The following is a 19831-nucleotide window of genomic DNA, read 5'->3' on the forward strand; positions in this document are numbered from 1 at the left end:
AAAGGTACAGATGTAGTGAAACGCGGGGACACCTGCACCCCGAGGTTAATGTCCACAATAGCCACACTGTGGAAGGAGCCTCGGTGTCCATCGACAGAAGATGGATAAAGAAGCTGTGGTCTATGTGAACAGTGGGATAGTCCTCAGCCATCAGAAAGGACGGATACCCACCATTTGCTTCGACATGGATGGACCTGGAGGGTATTATGCTGAGTGAAGTAAGTCAATCGGTGTAGGACAGTTATTATAGGGCACTTGATGGTATGAGCACTAGGTGTTATACGGTATGTTGGCAAATCGAACCTCAGTAAAAACAAATGAATAAAAAAGGACAGTCATCATATAGTTTCACTCATACAGGGAATATAAGAAAATGTGAAACGGATTATAAGGGAAAGGAGGGAAACTGAGTGGGGAAAATTAGAGAGGGAGACAAACTGAGAGACTCCAAACTCTGGGAAACAAAGTGTAGTGGAAGGGGATGTGCGCGGGGGGACGGGGTGACTAGGTGACAGGTACTGAGGGGGGCACTTGATGGGATGAACACTGGGTATTATACTATATGTTGTGGCAAATTGAATTTAAATAAAATATTTTTAATTAAAATGAAAGAGCTGTAGGAACTATTCAAAAAGATTGTAATCCCATTAAGAATCTGATAAATTACAAAGTAGTGTTGCAGACCATAATGTGTGTGTGTGTATGTGTGACTGTCAACCTCAGGCACATCATAACCTTGGAGTAAATTAAATTAACCTGATGCATTTCAGAGCACATTGTACGCTTCCCCCCCGGGTTCCCAGGACAAGGAGTATTGGTAGTGGGGGGAAGCCTCCAAAAGTGCGGCAGGGCTGATCTGTGGTCTATAGATGTCTTTCCGGGGCTTAAACACAGACTAGATGGTTAAGAGAACTAAGTGCTGAGGATTATTTAATTTTTGAGCAGCGTGCATGAGAATAAAAGTTCTAAAATTACAGAGAGCAGCGCGGGGCTTATTAAAACTCAGGTGGCTGGACCTTTCCCCAAACTCTCTGCCTCAGTAGGTCTGTGAGGGACCCCGGATTTTGAATTTGTTGCAAGTTCTGTTGAGGAGTGGATGCTGTGATGCTGTGGGTCTGGAAACCATATTCTGTAAAGTCTCTGCACTTGAGAAACCCTCCTAATTAACTCTCTCATGTCTCTCAGTTCTCCTCGGGGACAAGAGTCATTTCCCAGAGGGAAGAAACTTGACAAACTCGGATCAGCCCCCAGAAGTCACCCCCAGGCTCCTGTGGGCCACAGTGCAGTTTAAAGTTTAGGGTCAATTTAAGGAAGTAAAGAAATTTGGTTGCATAGCTAAGTACAGATACTCTGCTCTTGGCTTCCTTGGTCAGCCCTCCACCGGTTGTCAACTAAGTAGGAAACAAAGCACTCCCCATTCCTACATGATTTACCAAAGAAAATTCTGAATTGAGTTGGGGAGAAAGCATGATATTCTACTAAAGGTCTTCCAATTTTATGTACATAGTCTCTTGTCTTACATATCAGGCTGCAAGCTGATAAAGATAAGGAATAATACTTACATTTTCTGAATTACTTTAAGTAGGTTCATTAAATTCCAGAAAACCAATTTTTGAAACACAAAGTAATTAAACATTTCTGAAATTACTAACAATATATATTTTTTTAAAGAAAACTTCAGAACGTTTAGGAGATTATTATTCAGTTTATAGCTATTCATCTTACATAGACTTTTTGAAAATATTGTATAGTCTATTAGAGGCCGTAGAAGTGCCCCTGTTGTGTGAAATACATAATTACCTAATAATTTGGGCTTTTTTTCTTGATGTTTCAACCCCAATGTTGGGCATTTAAAGTGTATAATTTATGGGAAAACAGACCCTTTTCACTGCTCCTCAGTCACGTAAAAGAAATGAAATTATCGTGGATCCATAAACAGTCCCCAGCAGGTTCCCCACCTCTCTCTGGCTCGCATGTTCCGTCCCAGCCTCGCTAACCTTGCCACTCCCGGTGGCAAGAACACTTCTGTGTTCTATAGTTTTTAGGGTATAGATCCTTTACCTCTTTGGTGAGGTTTATTCCTAGGTATCTTATGCTTCTGAGTGCAATTGTAAGTGGGATTGACTCCTTAATTCCTCTTTCTTTAGTCTCACTGTTCGTGTATAGAAATGCCCCTGACTTCTGGGCATTGATTTTGTCTCCTGCCACACTGCCAAATTGCTGTATGAGTTCTAGGAATCTTGGGGTGGAGGCTTTTCGGTTTTCTATGTAGAGTATCATGTCATCGGCGAAGAGGGAGAGTTTGATTTCTTCTTTGCCAATTTGAATGCCTTTTGTTGCCATTGAGTGTGTGCACATGTGTTTGACTCTAGATCCACTGATTTAAATGAATTCTACTTCTTGGTTGACTATACCTTCTTATACTTTGTCCATGAATGTCCTACTTTTAAAAAAATATTTATTTATTTATTTATTTATTTATTTGTTTATTTATATATTTGAGAGACAGAGAGAGCATGAGTGGGGGAGGGGCAAGTAAAAGGAAGGGAGAAGCAAACTCCCTGCTGAGCAGGGAACCTGCCATGGGGCTTGATCCCAGGACCCTGAGATCATGACCTAAGCCAAAGGCAGGTGCTTAACCAGCTGAGCCACTCAGATGCCCCCTTAGGGTTTTTTTTAGGTGGAGAGTTTTTTAAAAATTTAAAAATAAACTGTACTGTATTAATGATGAGTTCTTCAGTTGTTGCCAACAATTTGCTGTTATAAACAACAATTAAGCTTGAACAGATAACATTTTGTGCATATAGGAAAATATCTGCTGGAAATAAGCCCAGAAAGGGAATTGCTGGTTCGCAGGGCAGATGCATGCATCTACTAATTTTTGTAGATTTTGTCAAATTACTTTCCATTAACGTTCTATCATTCTGCATTCTTGTTGGCTATATATCTGAGTGCCTCTTTGTCAAATGAGTCAATATCATGGATGAGAAATGACACTTCCATATAGTTTTAATTTTCAGTTCCTAATCATGTACTCATGATACAATATGAGTTTAACATCTTTTCGAAAGCTTTAAGGAGCATTTGCATTTCTTTTCTGTGAAATCTCTGTTTAAGTTCTGTATTCATTGTTCTATTGAGTTGATGGTCTCCTCCCATCCTAGATTTCTAGATACTTTTTTTCATATTTGGAAATTAGTCCTTGATCTGTAATTTCAGCTGTAGGTAATTTTCCTAGTTTGCCATGTTTTTCTTCTTAAAGCAACTCTATTCAGATACAATTTACACACAATAAACTGCACTAGTACAATTGTTTCATATATTTTATTCAGTGTCCTAGCTTATAACAGAAGTCCAAGTCTAGAATAATTACTCTGATATGTAATCAAGTCTTTATTTCTGAAAAAATATTTTAGAATTGTAATGGGATCTCTTTTCTATACTTTTCCTTCTAATCTTATTACTCTTTTCTTTATTCTTTTTTTTTTGCTGTTTTCACTTTTCTTTCTGTTTAACTAGATTCTTTATTGCCCTTTCTATCGTGTCTTTCTTCCTTGTGTTCCCATTTAGTCTTTATTTTTCCTTTATTTCTGTGTTCTACTTCTTTCCATTTCTTATCTCATCTCCTCCTGTCTGACTCTCAACTCTCCTTGTCTGATTATATCTTCCTAGACTTCTATTTCTATATGGTGGTGTTGCTTTATGACTGCAATTGCTTCATCTATCTATATCTATATCTATCTATCTCTATCTCTATATCTATATCTATATCTATATCATCTATATCTATATCTATATCATCTATCTATATATCTATATCTATTTAATCTATCTGTCTATCTCTCTATCTATCATTGTAATGTTGTCTTATAATTTTGCTTTACTCTTTGGCAACGTTTTCCTGGAAAATGTTCTTAATCTGCAGGGAAGTTTTGATGTTTTTTTCTTATAGTGTCTCTTTATGGATCCTGAAATTATATTTAATATTTGCAAACTCTTGAGCAGTTTTTGTGACCAACACCGTGCAGCCAGCCCCTCTTCAAGGCTTTTCTAGACTGTCCTTGGTCTATTTTTTATTTGTACATTCTTAGATTAGGCTTATAAATTGATAAATTTATATCTGTGCTTACTCTCAGAAACAAGCATTCCTTAGAATTTGTTTTGTTAGAGATGAAAGCCAATTACTGCTATTTCCCACTAGTACTGATAGTGGAGAGCTGAGATGGAGGTTTGGAGATGACTGGGGTTGGAAGGGATTCTCCAGTCTGCCCATCTCTCTCACAAATGGTTCTCCTTGGTAATCTGTACATGGGAAGTGAAGAGGTGTTTCTGAGTCTTACTTTCTCAGATTCATTCACAAGCTGCTGGCAATTAAGAACCAATTTCATTTATTTTTTTAAAGGTGTTATTTATTTATTCATGAGAGAGAGAGAGAGAGAGAGAGAGAGAGGCAGAGAGACAGGCAGAGGGAGAAGCAGGCTCCGTGCAGGGAGCCTGATGTGGGACTTGATCCCTGGACCCCAGGGTCATGCCCTGGGCTGAAGGTAGGCACTAAACCGCTGAGCCCCCCAGGGATGCCCCAAACCAATTTCATTTCTTGAGGAATAAATAGGGACTGGAAACAATGGAGTATTTCATAATTGAATATGCTAAGGGAACTACAAAGAGATGCTAGTTAATTATTAGCTGAAGCCTAGATCGGTTTCATTTGCAGTGTATTTATAAATGTCGTGAGACTCTGTTTTTTGGGGTCCTTACTTTTGCTTTGCTTTTGTTCATTCACCTTTATAAACTATTCTTATGAATCAGAAAATTTCTATTATTTTATGGTTAGTTTGTCATCTGGATTTGCATTGTAAGCCACAACAGAGTGATAGTGTTATAAGCAAAATGTTTGTGTCCCCTCCCAAATTCATATGTGGAAGAGCTAATCTCCAATGTGACAGTATTTGGAAGTGACTGTGGAGGCAATGAAGTTTAGATAAGGTCACAGGAACTCCCATAAGGGGACTGGTGCCTTTATCAGAGGATGAAGAGAATAGAGTGCTTTCTCTCCACTATTGAGTATATGTCAAGAAAGTGACCATTTGTAAACCGGAAAGATGGTCTTCACCAAGAATCTGAACATGCTGGCACCCTACCACAGACTTCGAGCCTCCAGCACTGTGAGAAATAAATGGTGTTTAAGCCACTGGAACCTGAGGCTCATTAATGTGGGCAGCTTACAGTGTAGCTCTATGGACTGCTAGCTACTTAGATCAGAAATTCTAAGTTTTCAAGGGAAAACAGAATCAGTTTTGTTCTTTGAGGTCTCAACCAGAAATGCTCCTGAGCAAACAACCCTTCCAAACAATGATGACATCTTGTAATATGGCATTGCATTTGGGACACTTATCAGCAATCAGATCTATATGTGACCTATACTTAACACTGCTAGCTAGGTCTATGGATCGTGGTTTGATTAGATTTGCATTTGTTTTGCAGGTTCTTTCTTTTACTTTGAGGTATCTTTCTTGTTTTCATCTCTATACTCCATTTGAATGTAGAAAACCTGAGTAAGTTTTATCCAGTGAAAAAATAAGAACATTTTTAAGAGAAAAAAGATAAGAAATATACGATTATGATAAAATCATATTATATAGTCTTTTTCTAAAAAAGATTTTTATTTATTCATGAGAGACACACAGAGAGGCAGAGACATAGGTAGAGGGAGAGGCTCCTCATTGAGCAGGAAGCCTGAGGCAGGACTCAATCCCGGGACCCCAGGATCATGACCTGAGCCAAAGGTAGATGCTCAACCACTGAGCCACCCAGGCATCCCTAAGACATAGTCTTTTATAGGAAAGAAGAAAATCAAGAACTGAAAAGTTTCATAGTATAAGTAACTTTTTTTGAAATTTGGATTATCAGGAAACAATGGATATATGCTAAATATGGATATATGAAATTTGTGATTTTAGAGTCATGATCTGGATTCCACAAGCCTTTTATCAAAACAGTGTTAATATTCCTGTGGTTCTTTGGCATCTTTTATATATTTTTCTGGAAAACTTGCTAAAGACCTTAAGAGAAGAAGACCTTTAACAGATTGATTATTGATATAATTGGCTTGGTATACAATGATTAAAAAACAACAAAACCTTTCTAAAATAACTGAAAAGTAAATCTATCAAAACAATGTTACAATGAAGTAGATGTCTGTAAGCCACACCTATAGCAGGTTAGGTGTAGAAGGTCTTGCACTGCTTTCTGTCACATTGAATTTCACTAGAGCTGGCTTGGGGACTAGGAGATATTGGGGAATTTAGGACCAAGGAATCCAAATAGCTAGACCACCATGCCACCTTCACAGAAATAGCAAAAGTATAATGTTGATGTCCCTTAGTCTTCAGGTTGTGAAACTCTTTCACTTGCTGTCTCAGGAATTGCAGGGTTTTGTTGAGGAAATTGTGCTATTAACCACTGTGAGAATTCCTGAAGGGTTTGTAATTCAAAACTGGGCAATATTATTTTAGTCCCGAAAATACTTTTTTAATTAACAGAGAGTATCAGCAGGGGATTTGAAAACAGTGTTCAATATAAAGATTAGTTATTAATTTTTGCTTTCTCTAACTCACCTGGGGTTCAAATCGATATGTAACCAAGCCAGAGGGTGTGAAGAAGGGAGCTGGAGAATCAAACATTGTGAAGTCTTATGAGAAAAGTGAGCAGCGGGATGCCTGGGTGGCTCCCTAGTTGAGTGTCTGCCTTTGGCTCAGGGTGTGACCCTGGGGTCCCGGGATCGAGTCCCCCGTCGGGCTCCCTGCATGGAGCCTGCTTCTCCCTCTGCCTGGGTCTCTGCCTCTCTCTCTCTCTGTCTCTCATGAATAAATAAATAAAATCTTTTTTAAAAAAAGAAAAGCGAGCAGTACAGTGATGCTGCTAAATAATAGAAAAGACAGAATTTCAAACAATTATAGAGCTCGGAGGGTGAATAGTAGTTAACACCCTAGAGAAATATTCAAAATTCCCTTGGTATTCTTTCCTGTTCTCAAGTTTCCTCATGTTAGGAAATTTTTTCTTAAAATTTATCTGAAGATTTTCATGTTGCACATTCAAATCCTATTTTTCCTATTTTTTCTTCTGAGGATTGTGTTTACTAAAAAATATTTTAACGAGAAGGAATAAACATAGGAAGAATAAAACTGAATTAAGTATTTTTTATCCACAAAATGCAAATTGAGTTCGTCTTGTTAGGTTAGTTATCTTTTGCTGCATAACAAATTACTCTGAAATCTGGCAGTTTGAAACAACAGTTTCTGAGGGTCAGTGATGCAAGAGTGCCAGCTGGGTGGTTCTGGCTGGAGTCTCTCATGACGTCACAGTCCAGTTCTCACCTGGGAGGGACTGCAGTCATCCCAAGGCTCAGCTGGGGCTGACGCGTCTGTTCCCAAGCTCACTAACATGGTTTCTGGCAGGCTTCACAGTTCCTCATCACATGAACCTCTCCATGCGGTGTTCATAGCACGGCAGCTTGCTTCATCCCTAGCAAGAGATCCAAGAGACAGAAGCCATAGTATTTTATAGCATAATCTCCAAAGTGACGGTCTCAAATTTTCCTTGTGCTATTGGTCACTCAGACCAATGCTGACACGGTGTGGGAGGATAGAGGATATGCAAGGATATGGGTCCCAGAATGTGGGGACGATAGAGGATATTTGGGAGGCTACCTACCACAATTGGTAAATATTTTGAAATTTAAAATCATCTCAGTCCAATGTTTATAGCATTATCTACAATAGCCAAATTGTGGAAACAGCCCAAGGGTCCGTTGACTTATAAATGGAAAATGAAGATATGGTACACACACACACACACACACACATACACACACACACAGGAGTATTACTAAGTCATAAAAAAAGAATGAAATCTTGCCATTTGCAACAGACATGGATGAAGCTAGAGGGTGTTATGCTTAGCTGAATAAGTCAGACAGAGAAAGACAAATACCATATGATTTCATTCATATGTAGAATTTAAAAAACAAAAAAATGAGTGAAGAGGAAAAAAAAGAGAGGGAGGCAAACCAATATACAGACTCTTATCTATAGAGAACAAACTGATGGGGAGGAGGGGGACATGGGTTAAATAGGTGATGGGGATTAAGAGTGCACTTATTGTGATGAGCACCAGGTGTGATAGAGAAGTGTTGTACACTAAATTGTACACTAGAAACTAATACTACACTGCATGTTGACTAACTGGAATTTAAATACTTTTAAAAAATAAAATAATAAAATAATCTCTTCTACTTTTAGATGATACACCAGCTCTGAATAAATAAGTCTGAATAAACATTTTGTCTAATTTGAGATATCCATATTTATTCTGTACATTGAAAAAAATCCCCAGATTATTATTTTCTTGCTATCATATCTGGTCTTTATATTTTACCCCTTCTATTTCTTCCCTCCTCCTTCATTACCATTATTTCTTATAACATTCAAAACATGGTGGAGGAAACATGTTATGGATTAAATTGCATACCAAAGTGACTATATTTGATGATAGCGTCTTTTAAAAGGTAATTAAAGAAAAAATGATTCATATGGGTGATCCTAATTCAATATGACTAAGTATTCTTTTTTTTTGGATTTGGCCTAAAAAATAATAATTAAATAATTATCAATAATATTAATAATTAACAGTAATAAATAAAATTTATTTGCTTTTATTTTATTTTATAAATTTATTTTTTATTGGTGTTCAACTTGCCAACATATAGAACAACACCCCGTCAAGTGCCCACCTCAGTGCCCGTCACCCAGTCACCACCACCTCCCGCCCACCTCCTCTTCCACCACCCCTAGTTCGTTTCCCAGAGTTAGGAGTCTTTCATGTTCTGTCTCCCTTTCTGATATTTCCCACTTATTTTTTCTCCTTTCCCCTTTATTCCCTTTCACTCTAAGCAGATAGGATTAGGACACAACACAGACTGAAAATGATCATGTGAGGACACAGCAAGAAGATAGTCATCTGCAGACCAAGAAGAGAGGCCTCAGGAAAAACCAAGGCTGCCAACACCCTGATCCTGGACCTTCAGCCTCCAGAACTGGGAGACAATAGAATTCTGTTGTTTAAGCCACCCAGGCTGTGGGACTTTGTTATGACAGCCCTAGCAAATGAAAACAAAGCCTTACCATAGTTTATATTAGTGAGTATAATTAACATAAAGCAATAATGATTCAGTGATTGCTGGTCAAATTGGCTAGTCCTGCACTCATTTTCCCATGTTACAAAATGCGTGACCCTTTGTAAAATATCAGACAGTTCAGGTGAAGGCAGTCATAAGCATCCTCTTATTTGAGATCACTTTTCTCTGCAACACTTCCTGATTCTTTCTCTGAAATTCTGTAACTATTCCATTGCTTCTTTGATAGTTTCTTGCATTTATAGCCTTTGAATACATTTTCCAAAATCAGAAGTGGCTTTATTGGACAAGAACTAGCATTTTGAAAGTAAGCTATGGGATTGAGGTTTCAGAACAACAAAACATTCAGCGTTTTTTATGCCCCCTCTCTATATCCCAAACAAAAAGTAACATCATTCACATATAATTGCAATTGTCATAACTCTCTGTCTGTTGACATTTCTTCTCCTTCTAGGAGGATCCTTCTAATTATCTAATCTTGGATAAGAAATAAATATCCTCAAAAAAAAAAAAAAAAGAAAGAAATATCCTCTTTCCTTTTGGAGGAGTAGATATAGAAATTTTACCTGAAACAGACATCTGTAAAAAAAGTTGTTTTGACCATTTTTATAATCTCCTTTGGGGCAGAAATTTTGGCTGTAATGAGATCTAATTGCACACAATCTTACATCATTATGTTTCTTAATAGCATCATCAAATAGCAAACAAGCACAGTTCTAGAACACAGCCAGGTGTCTTATGGGAATTTGGTAAGAATTACATGTTCATTGGATACAACAAATTGGAACTTATTCTTTGAGAAAGGCTCATTCAGATCTTGGTGACACTTTCTTTTTTAACAGCTATCAGACATGATTTTCTAATTCCATTTTTTTTCTCTAAAGGAGAAAAATATCACTTGTGGTAAATAACAGAGTACTTTAAGCTTACAAAGGGAAATTTGGCCAATAGATTCCTAGGAAACCTATTTTTAAGAGCAGCATGCATATTATCCTTAGAGGTCTTCTCCTTCCATTTGCACCGCACATGAAGTCCAGCAGGATTTATTTTGACTGTTTACTATAATGCTAGGATGGGCTTTATGGACTTTCTGCCTTGAATATTTGTTAGTTGTTACCAGACAAAATACTTTTGTTGCTATTTCAAATGTTCTACCGAAAGCTGGCAACTGCAAGAAATCAAGTCATAATACAGTACATAAACTTAGGATATAGTCTTCAATTTCATGTATCCCGGGAAATAGGAAGTGAAGCTCCTGGCAATGAAGAGACTGTTTGCCACACTACGTGGTGTGCCTTGCAGAGAACTTAGGCATATCAGGTTGCATTCTGATTTTGTTGTCCTGTTGAAGGCAAAGGGCTGGTCTCTGGCCTTCTGGATAGAGAGGCTATGGGGTACTTTTCTAACATGCCCAGAAGAACACCTCAGGCAGATCCTTAGGTTTAAATATGAAGAACTCTCTTGTCTCATCTGTTCATTCTGAATTTGCCAGAGGCTAGAAATCCTTGAAGACCATCTGGTGGTAGAGATTACTAGCAACTTTGGCCAGAGTGAAGCAGATCTGGAGAAAGCATCACTGTAAGAACCTCCAGGATGAAGATAAGTGAATAGAACCTGAGTATTTAATGCTAATAACTTCAGGTGTTTAATTTCCTTTTTTTTCCCTGGGCCTTAATAATCTTTTTCAAAGTCTTAAGTTGGTCTCAGCTGTATTATGAAATTCAAGCAAAGAATTGTGTGTGCACTGTTGGGCTGAAGTGTTAAAGGGGGAGGAGTAACTCCTCCCCTTTTAATCATGAGATCTCCAAGTGGCTGATGTGTAACAGAGATCTCCAAGTGGCTGGTGTGTACCTTGGAGTAGTTGTTAGGACCTCCTTAAAGACTTTTTCTCTGTTGCTGAATGGTGTGCGGCTGGCAGATGTCCTCATGCTTCATGAGTAATAATCATCTTATCAATTAGTTGGTTTATTTATAAATATTTGTGAGTACCTACTACTTTTTAGCCATTTGAGGGAAAGTAAAGAAGCAAAAAAAGTTAGTTGGTCCTCATTTAAAACAAAATCTAATTGGAGAAATAAAATCTAATTGTATTGACTAATATTGTAGCCATGCTAATACAGAAGAAAAATCAAACAGATGTCACTGCTCCAGACAGGTCTTTTGGTGACTAGTTGTAAATATCACTGAAATGGTACACATTTCACTTCATAGCTCCAATGAGACTTTAAATAGAAATTTTGGATTCTTTTCTGATCTGATTCATCAAGAATATCAACATCCTTGGCACTCAGAGCTGAGCAACACCTTCTCTAGGTCAGATGTCACCATTGTCCCCTTGTGGCCACACTGTTTCATGTATGAGACCCAGTATACATTGAACTCCACAGGAATTGCTTCCTTATCACTTAACACAAAGTGAGAGTAAGAGCAGAGATTTCAGTGGTGATGAGAACAGTGTTATCCTGAAATTGCATTTTGTTTCATTAAGGGAATAAATTTATAATTTCATGGCATTTTTAAAATAAATTTATTTTTTATTGGTGTTCAATTTGACAACATACAGAATAACACCCAGTGCTCATCCCGTCAAGTGCCCCCCTCAGTGCCCATCACCCAGTCACCCCCACCCCCCGCACACCTCCTCTTCCACCACCCCTAGTTCATTTCCCAGAGTTAGGAGTCTCTCATGTTCTGTCTCTCTTTCTGATATTTCCCACTTATTTTTTCTCCTTTCCCCTTTATTCCCTTTCACTATTTTTTATATTCCCCAAATGAATGAGACCATATAATGTTTGTCCTTCTCCGATTGACTTATTTCACTCAGCATAATACCCTCCAGTTCCATCCACGTCGAAGCAAATGGGGGGTATTTGTCGTTTCTAATGGCTGAGGAATATTCCATTGTATACATAAATTCATGGCATTTTTTTCTGAAAGTTTGTTTCCCATTGTAAATAATGTTTTCATGAAAGCAGTTTCATGTCAATCCATTGATGATTTGTTTTGACATTGTACACAATCTTGTATTTTAAAAAATTGATTCCAATAACACGACCAAGATGGCAAGAGAAGGGCAGGCAGGGCCAATAATTTGCAGATCAAAGCCAGTGGATCTATTTGATCAGGGGCCTTGAGGTGTGGATTGGCTTGAGTTAAGACAACAAATGGCAAAATGGGTGGCCTCACTTGACTAGGGAATTTAGTGCACACTGTTCCCTGATTCAGATTCCCAGAGTCATACAGTCTCTGGGTCCCATCCTGCTGCCCTACTAGGGCAGAGAAGATAACTCATAGCTCCATATACTACTGAATATAGTATCCAGTCTTTTTTATTTTTTTATTTTTTATTTTATTTATTTATTTATTTATTTTTAGTACCCAGTCTTGATCACAAGATAATCCAGAGGCAACTGTGGAGCCCATCATGCAGTCTCACGTGAGTAGAGAACAAAGGCAGCAGTCTTATCCACAGTCCTTAGCCAGTGGCATACCTCCCCTATCCCAGATGTCAGAGCTTGTACAGATGCCTTGCTCCAAAATAGACCATAACAGTAGATCCCACCTGCCCAAAGACATAATCAGCAGACATGCCCAAACACCCAAAATGAGCTGACTGGTGAAGATCTGTCTCTGTCAAAGCAAATCTTGTAAAGTCTGAAAGAGAAACCCGACACTTGAATGCACAGATACCCACTTAAGTAATCAGGGATCATGAAAAACCAGATAAATATGATACCACCAAATATGAGAAAAAGCTCTATTAACTGATCTCAAATAAATGGAGATCTATGAACTCTTAGACAAAGAATTAAAAATAAGCTTCTTAAGGTAGTTTAGTGAACTATGAGAACCACAGATGCATACCTGGCACAGCTCTCCCTTCAGAAATGAAGGAGACATAAAGACTTTCTCAAACCAACCAACCAACCAAACAAAAGCATTCATTATCACTAGACCTTCTTGACAAGAAATGCTAAAGGAAGCTTTTTGAATAAAAGTAATGGGGCACTAACATCATAAAAAATAACATGAAAAGGTAGCATAAATCTCACTGGTAATGGCAAATATTGTAGTCAAAGTTAGATTCTGTAACTTGGTAATTGTGGTGCATAATTCATTTACAACTTGATTTACAAGTTGAAAATTAAAAAATAAACATAGTAGAAATAACTGTATCTGCAAAATCTTATTACACAATATAAAAGTGAATTGCAATAGCAAAAACCTAAAATATAAGGGAGAGAAGTTAAAGTGTAATTCTAGGAATTTTATTGAAGTTAACTTGTTATCAACTTAGAGTGTTATGATTTTAAGATATTTTATGTAAGCCTCATGAAAATGAGGGGGAAAAGTATAACAATCACAAAAAAAGAGCATGATAAAGAAGTTAAAGCATAGTGGTATAAAAAGATGTCAAAACACACACACACACAAACAGCAGAATAAGAAACAAAAAACAATGTTTCTATAAAACAACCAGAAAACAATTAATAAAATGGAAATTGTAAGTTCTTATATATCAATAATTACTTTAAAAAGATTAAATTCACCAATCAAAAGACACAAAAAAGCTGAATGGAAAAAATCCAATGATAAGCTGCCTCCAAGAGACTCACTTTAACATAAAGATATATATAGATTGAGAATGAAGAATAGAAAAAGTAATTTTGAGCAAATGGTGGCTAAAAATAGCAGAGGTAGCTATACCTATATCCAACAAAATAGACTTTAAACTGAAAATGGTAAAAAAAACCAAATGTATTACATAATAATAAAGGAGTCACCCATCAAGAAGATATAACAACTGTAATTATGATTTATGTGTCCAACACCAGAGCACCTACATACCTAAAGCAAAAACAAACAGAGCTAAAAGTAGAAATAAACAGTAAGACAATAAAATTGGAAACTCTAAAGCCCCACTCTCAACAATGAATTGATCAGTCAGAGAATCAATTAGAAAACACCAGATTTGAACAACACTATAGACCAGATGGACCTAATAGATGTATATAGAACATTCTATTAAACAAAAGAAGAATATACATTCCTCTCAAATGCACATGGAATATTTTCTAAGATAGGCCACATGTTAGGCCACAAAACCAGTCTTAGAAATTAAAAGAGATCAAAGTCTTTCTAAGTATTTTCTTTGGCTACAAGAGCATAAAGTTAGAAATCAATAACAAGAGGAAAACTGGAAAATCCATGATCACATGGAAACTAAAGAACACTCTCCTTAACAACCAATGGATCAAAAAGAAATTACAAAGGAAGTAAAAAGATCCTTGAGGAAAATTAAAGGGAAACACAGCATACTAGAGCTTAGGGGATGTAGCAAATGCAGTTCTAAAAGGGAAGATCGGAGCAATAAATGCCTACATTAAGAAGAAAGAAAGATCCCAAATAATAACCTAACTACATTTTATGGAACTAAAAGGAAGAACAAACGGAGTCCAAGGTTAGCAGAAGAAAGGAGATTATAAAGATTAGAGAGCAAATAAATGAAATAGAGAACAGAAAAAAAGTAGAAAAGATTAAGCTAAAATTTGGTTTCTTTGAAAAGATAAAATTGACAAAGTCTTAGCTAGACTAATGAGGAAAAAAAAGAAAGTATTCATCAAGGAAATTATAAATTAAAAAGAAGACATTATGCCAGATACTACAGAAATATAAAAGATAATAGAGGCTACTATAAACAACTATATGCCAATAAACTGAGCAAGAGCAACCTAGAAGAAATGGAAAATTTCTTAGTAACATACAGCTTACCAAGACTGAATTGTGAAGAAAATAAAAAATCTGAGTAGAACAGTTTCTGGTAACCATATTGAATGGGTAATGAAAAATCTCCTAATGAAGAACAGCTGGCTTCACTGGTGAATTATAACCAAATATTTCTTTCTTTCTTTTTATTATTTCTTAATTTAAATTCAATTAACCAACATATGATGAATAGCTAGTTTCAGATGTAGTCTTCAATAATTTATCAGTTGTATATCATGCCCAGTGCACATCACATCACATGCCCTCCCTAATGCCCATCACCCAATACCCCTTCCTCATCCCCCCACCTCCCCTCCAGCAACCTGCAGTTGGTCTCCCATAGTTAAGAGTCTCTCGTGGTTTGTCTCCCTCTCTGATGACTTCCCACTCAGTTTTCCCTCCCTTCCCCTATAATGCTGTGCTGTCCCATTCAACTGATGTAAGGGGTACGTATCCATCCTTTCTGATGGCTGAGTAATATTCCATTGTGTGTGTGTATGTACCACTTCTTTATCCATTCTTCTGTTGAAGGACATCTCGACCCTACCCATAGTTTGACTACTGTGGACATTGCTGCTATGAATATTGGGGTGCAGATGACCCTTCAAATCACTACCATTTGTATCTTTGGGGTAAATACCTAGTAATAAAGTTGCTGTGTCATAGAATAGCCCTACTGTAACTTCTTGAGGAACCTCCATATTATTTTCCAGAGTGGCTGCACCAGTTTGCAGTCCCACCCATGATATAAGAGGGTTCCCCTTTCTCCACATTCTCACCAATATTTTATGCTTCTTAACTTGTAATTTAACCATTCTGACTGGTATGAGGTGGTATCTCATTGGGATTCTGATTTGTATTTCCCTGGTGCTGAGTGATATGGAGCATTTTTTCATGTGCCTGTTGGCCATGTGCAGGTCGTCTTTGGAGAAATGTCAGTTCATGTCTTCTGCCCATTTCTTGACTGGATTATTTGGGTTTTTTGGATGTAGAGTTTGATAAGTTCTTTATAGATCTTGGATACTAGCCTGTTCTCTGGTATGTCATCTGCAAATATCTTCTCCCATTCTGTAGACTGATGTTTAGTATTGTTGACTCTTTCCTGTCCTGTGCAGAAACTTTTGATCTAAATGAAGTCCAAATAGTTCATTTTTGCTTTGGTTTCCCTTGACATTGGAGACATGTCTAGCAAGAAGTTGTTGTGGCTGAGGACAAAGATGTTGCTTTCTGTGTTTTCCTCTAGGATTTTGATACACTCTGGTCTCGCATTTAGAACTTTCATCCATTTTGAGTTTATCTGTGTATGTGGTGTAAGAAAATGGACCAGTTTCATTCTTCTTCAGGTGGCAGTCCAATATTCCCAATACCATTTGTTGAAGAGACTATCATTTTTCAAGTGGATATTCTTTCCTGCTTTGTCAAAGACTAGTCAGCCATAAAACTGAGGGTTCCTAAAACTGTGTTTCATTGATCCATATTGTCTCTTTTTGTGCCAGTACCATATTGTCTTTTTTTTGTTGTATTTTACTGTTTTTGGCTTTTATTCAAGTTCGATTTACCAACATATACTATAACACCCAGTGCTCATCCCATCAAGGGCCCCCCTAGTGCCCGTCACCCAGTCACCCCAACTCCCCGCCCACCTCCCCTTCTGCAATCCTTTCTCCATTTCCCAGAGTTAGGAGTCTCTCACGGTTGGTCTCCCTCTCTAATTTTTCCGGCTCAGTTTCCTTCCTTTCACTTATAATCGCTTTCACTATTGCTTATATTCCCTGTATGAGTGAAACCATATGATGTTTGTCCTGCTCCAATTGACTTACTTCACTCAGCATAATACCCTCCAGTTCCATCCATGTCGAAGTAAATTATGGGTATTCATTGTTTCTAATGACTGAGGAATATCCCATTGTGTACATAGACCACATCTTCTTTATCCATTCATTTTTCGATGGACACCGAGGCTCCTTCCACAGTTTGGCTATTGTGGACATTGCTGCTATAGACACCGGGGTGCAGGTGTCCCGGTGTTTCACTGCATCTGTATCTTTGGGGTAAATCCCCAGCAGTACAATTACTGGGTTGTAGGGTAGCTCTATTTCTATCTCTTTGAAGAACCTCCACACAGTTTTCCAGAGTGGCTGCACCAGTTCACATTCCCACCAACACTGCAAGAGGGCTCCCCTTTCTTCACATCCTCCAACATTTGTTGTTTCCTGTCTTGTTAATTTTCCCCATTCTCTCATGGTGGTTTTGATTTGTGTTTCCCTGATGGCAAGTGATGCAGAGCATTTTATCATGTGGTTGTTGGCCATGTCTGTGTCTTCCTTGGTGAAATTTCTGTTCATGCCTTTTGCCCATTTCATGATTAGATTGTTTATTTCTTTGCTGTTGATTTTGATAAGTTCTTTATAGATCTTGGACACTAGCCCTTTATCTGGTATGTCATTTGCCAATATCTTCTCCCATTCTGTAGGTTGTCTTGTAGTTTTGTGGACTGGTTCTTTTGCTGGGCAGAAGCTTTTTATCCTGATTAAGTCTCAATAGTTCATTTTTGCTTTTGTTTCCCTTGCCTTCATGGGTGTATCTTGCAAGAACTTGCCGTGGCCAAGTTCAAAAAGGGTGTTGCCTGTGTTCTCCTCTAGGATTTTGATGGATTCTTGTCTCACATTTATATCTTTCATCCATTTTGAGTTTTTCTTTGTGTCTGATGTAGAGAATGGTCTAGTTTCATTCTTCTGCACGTGGCTGTCCAATTTCCCCAGCACCATTTATTGAAGAGACTTTCCTTTTTCCAGTGCATAGTCTTTCTTTCTTTTTCGAATATTAGTTGACCATAGAGTTGAGGGCCCATTTCTGGGTTCTCTATTCTGTTCCATTGATCTATGTGTTTGTTTTTACACCAGTACCACACCGTCTTGATGATCACAGCTTTGTAGTACAATCTGAAATCTGGCATTGTGATGCCCTTGGCTCTGGTTTTCTTTTTTAATATTCCCCTGGCTATTCAGGGTCTTTTCTGATTGCACACAAATCTTAAGATGATTTGTTCCAACTCTCTGAAGAAAGTCTGTGGTATTTTGATAAGGATTGCATTAAATGTGTAGATTGCCCTTGGTAACATTGACATTTTCACAATATTAATTCTTCCAAACCATGAGTATGGAATAGTTTTCCATCTCTCTGTGCCTTCCTCTATTTCTTCCAGAAGTGTTCTGTGGTTTTTAGGGTATAGATCCTTTACCTCTTTGGTTAGGTTTATCCCTAGGTATCTTATGCTTTTGGGTGCAATTGTAAATGGGATTGACTCCTTAATTTCTCTTTCTTCAGTCTCATTGCTAGTGTATAGAAACACCACTGACTTCTGGGCATTGATTTTGTATCCTGCCACACTGCCTAATTGCTGTGTGAGTTCTAGCAATCTTGGGGTGGAGGCTTTGGGGTTTTCTATGTAGAGTATCATGTCATCTTCAGAGAGGGAGAGTTTGATTTCTTCTTTGCCAATTTGAATGCCTTTTATTTCTTTTTGTTGCCTGATTGCTGAGGTTGGTACTTCTAGTACTATGTTGAATAGCAGTGGTGAGAGTGGACATCCCTGTCATGTTCCTGATCTTAGGGGAAAGGCTCCCAGTGTTTCCCCATTGAGAATGATATTTACTGTGGGCTTTTCGTGGATGACTTTTAAGATGTTGAGGAATGTTCCCTCTATCCCTACACTCTGAAGGGTTGTGATCAGGAATGGAGGCTGTATTTTGTCAAATGCTTTCTTTGCATCACTTGAGAGGATCCTATGGTTCTTGTTTCTTTCTCTTATTGATGAGATTCTATCACATCGATTGTTTTATGAATTCTGAACCAGCCTTGTATCCCAGGGATAAATCCCACTTGGTCATAGTGAATAATCCTCTTAATGTATTGTCGGATCCTATTGGCTAGTATCTTGTTGAGAATTTTTGCATCTCTGTTCATCAGGGATATTGGTCTATAATTATCCTTTTTGGTGGGGTCTTTGATTTTGGAATCAAGGTGATGCTGGCTTCATAGAACAAGTTTCAAAGTATTACATTCCTTTCTTTCCTTTGGAACAGCTTTAGTAGAATAGGTATTGTTTCTTCTTTCAACTTTTGATGGAGTTCCCCTGGGAAGCCATCTGGCCCTGGACTTTTGTGTCTTGAGAGGTTTTTGATGACTGCTTCAATTTCCTCCCTGAATAATGGCCTGTTCAGGTTTTCTGTTTCTTCCTGTTCCAGTTTTGGTAATTTGTGGTTTTCCAGAAATGCATACATTTCTTCTCGATTGCCTAATTTATTGGCGTATTGGTGATCATAATAGGTTTTAAAATTGTTTGTATTTCTTTGGTATTGGTTATGATCCTTCCTCTTTCATTTGAGATTTTATTAATTTGAGTCCTTTCTCTGTTCTTTTTAATAAAACTGGCTATGGGTTTATCTATCTTATTAATTCTTTCAAAGAACCAGCTCCTGGTTTCTTGATGTGTTCTAGTTGTTTTGGTCTCTATTTCATGAAGTTATGCTCTAATCTTTGTTATCTCTCTTCTAGTGTTTGGTTTAGGCTTTATTTGCTGTTCTACCTTCAATTACTTTAGGTGCAGGTTTAGCTTGTATATTTGAGTGTTTTCCAATTTTTTGAGGGATGTTGTATTGTGATGTACTTCCCTCTTAGGACCACTTTTGTTATATCCCAATTTTGAACAGTTGTATTTTCATTTTCATTAGTTTCCATGAATCTTTTTAATTCTTCTCTAATTTCCTGGTTGATCCATTCATCTTTAGTAGGATGCTCTTTAACCTCTAAGTGTTTGAGTTTTTTCCATATTTCTCCTTGTCTTTGAGATCTAGTTTCAAAGTATTGTGG

General features: G+C 37.6%; 1 long non-coding RNA gene across 1 annotated transcript in view; it reads right to left on the minus strand.

Annotated features, from left to right (window-relative positions):
- Window positions 1–7031: 7031 nt before the first annotated feature.
- LOC144281841 (uncharacterized) overlaps window positions 7032–19831 on the minus strand; it is a 41673-nt gene continuing 28873 nt past the window's right edge. The window contains exon 3 of the long non-coding RNA XR_013350272.1: window positions 7032–7524. This is a non-coding gene — a long non-coding RNA (uncharacterized LOC144281841). The remainder of the gene's footprint in view (window positions 7525–19831) is intronic.

This window comes from Canis aureus, chromosome 1, assembly GCF_053574225.1.
Source record: "Canis aureus isolate CA01 chromosome 1, VMU_Caureus_v.1.0, whole genome shotgun sequence".
Lineage (NCBI taxonomy): Eukaryota > Metazoa > Chordata > Mammalia > Carnivora > Canidae > Canis > Canis aureus.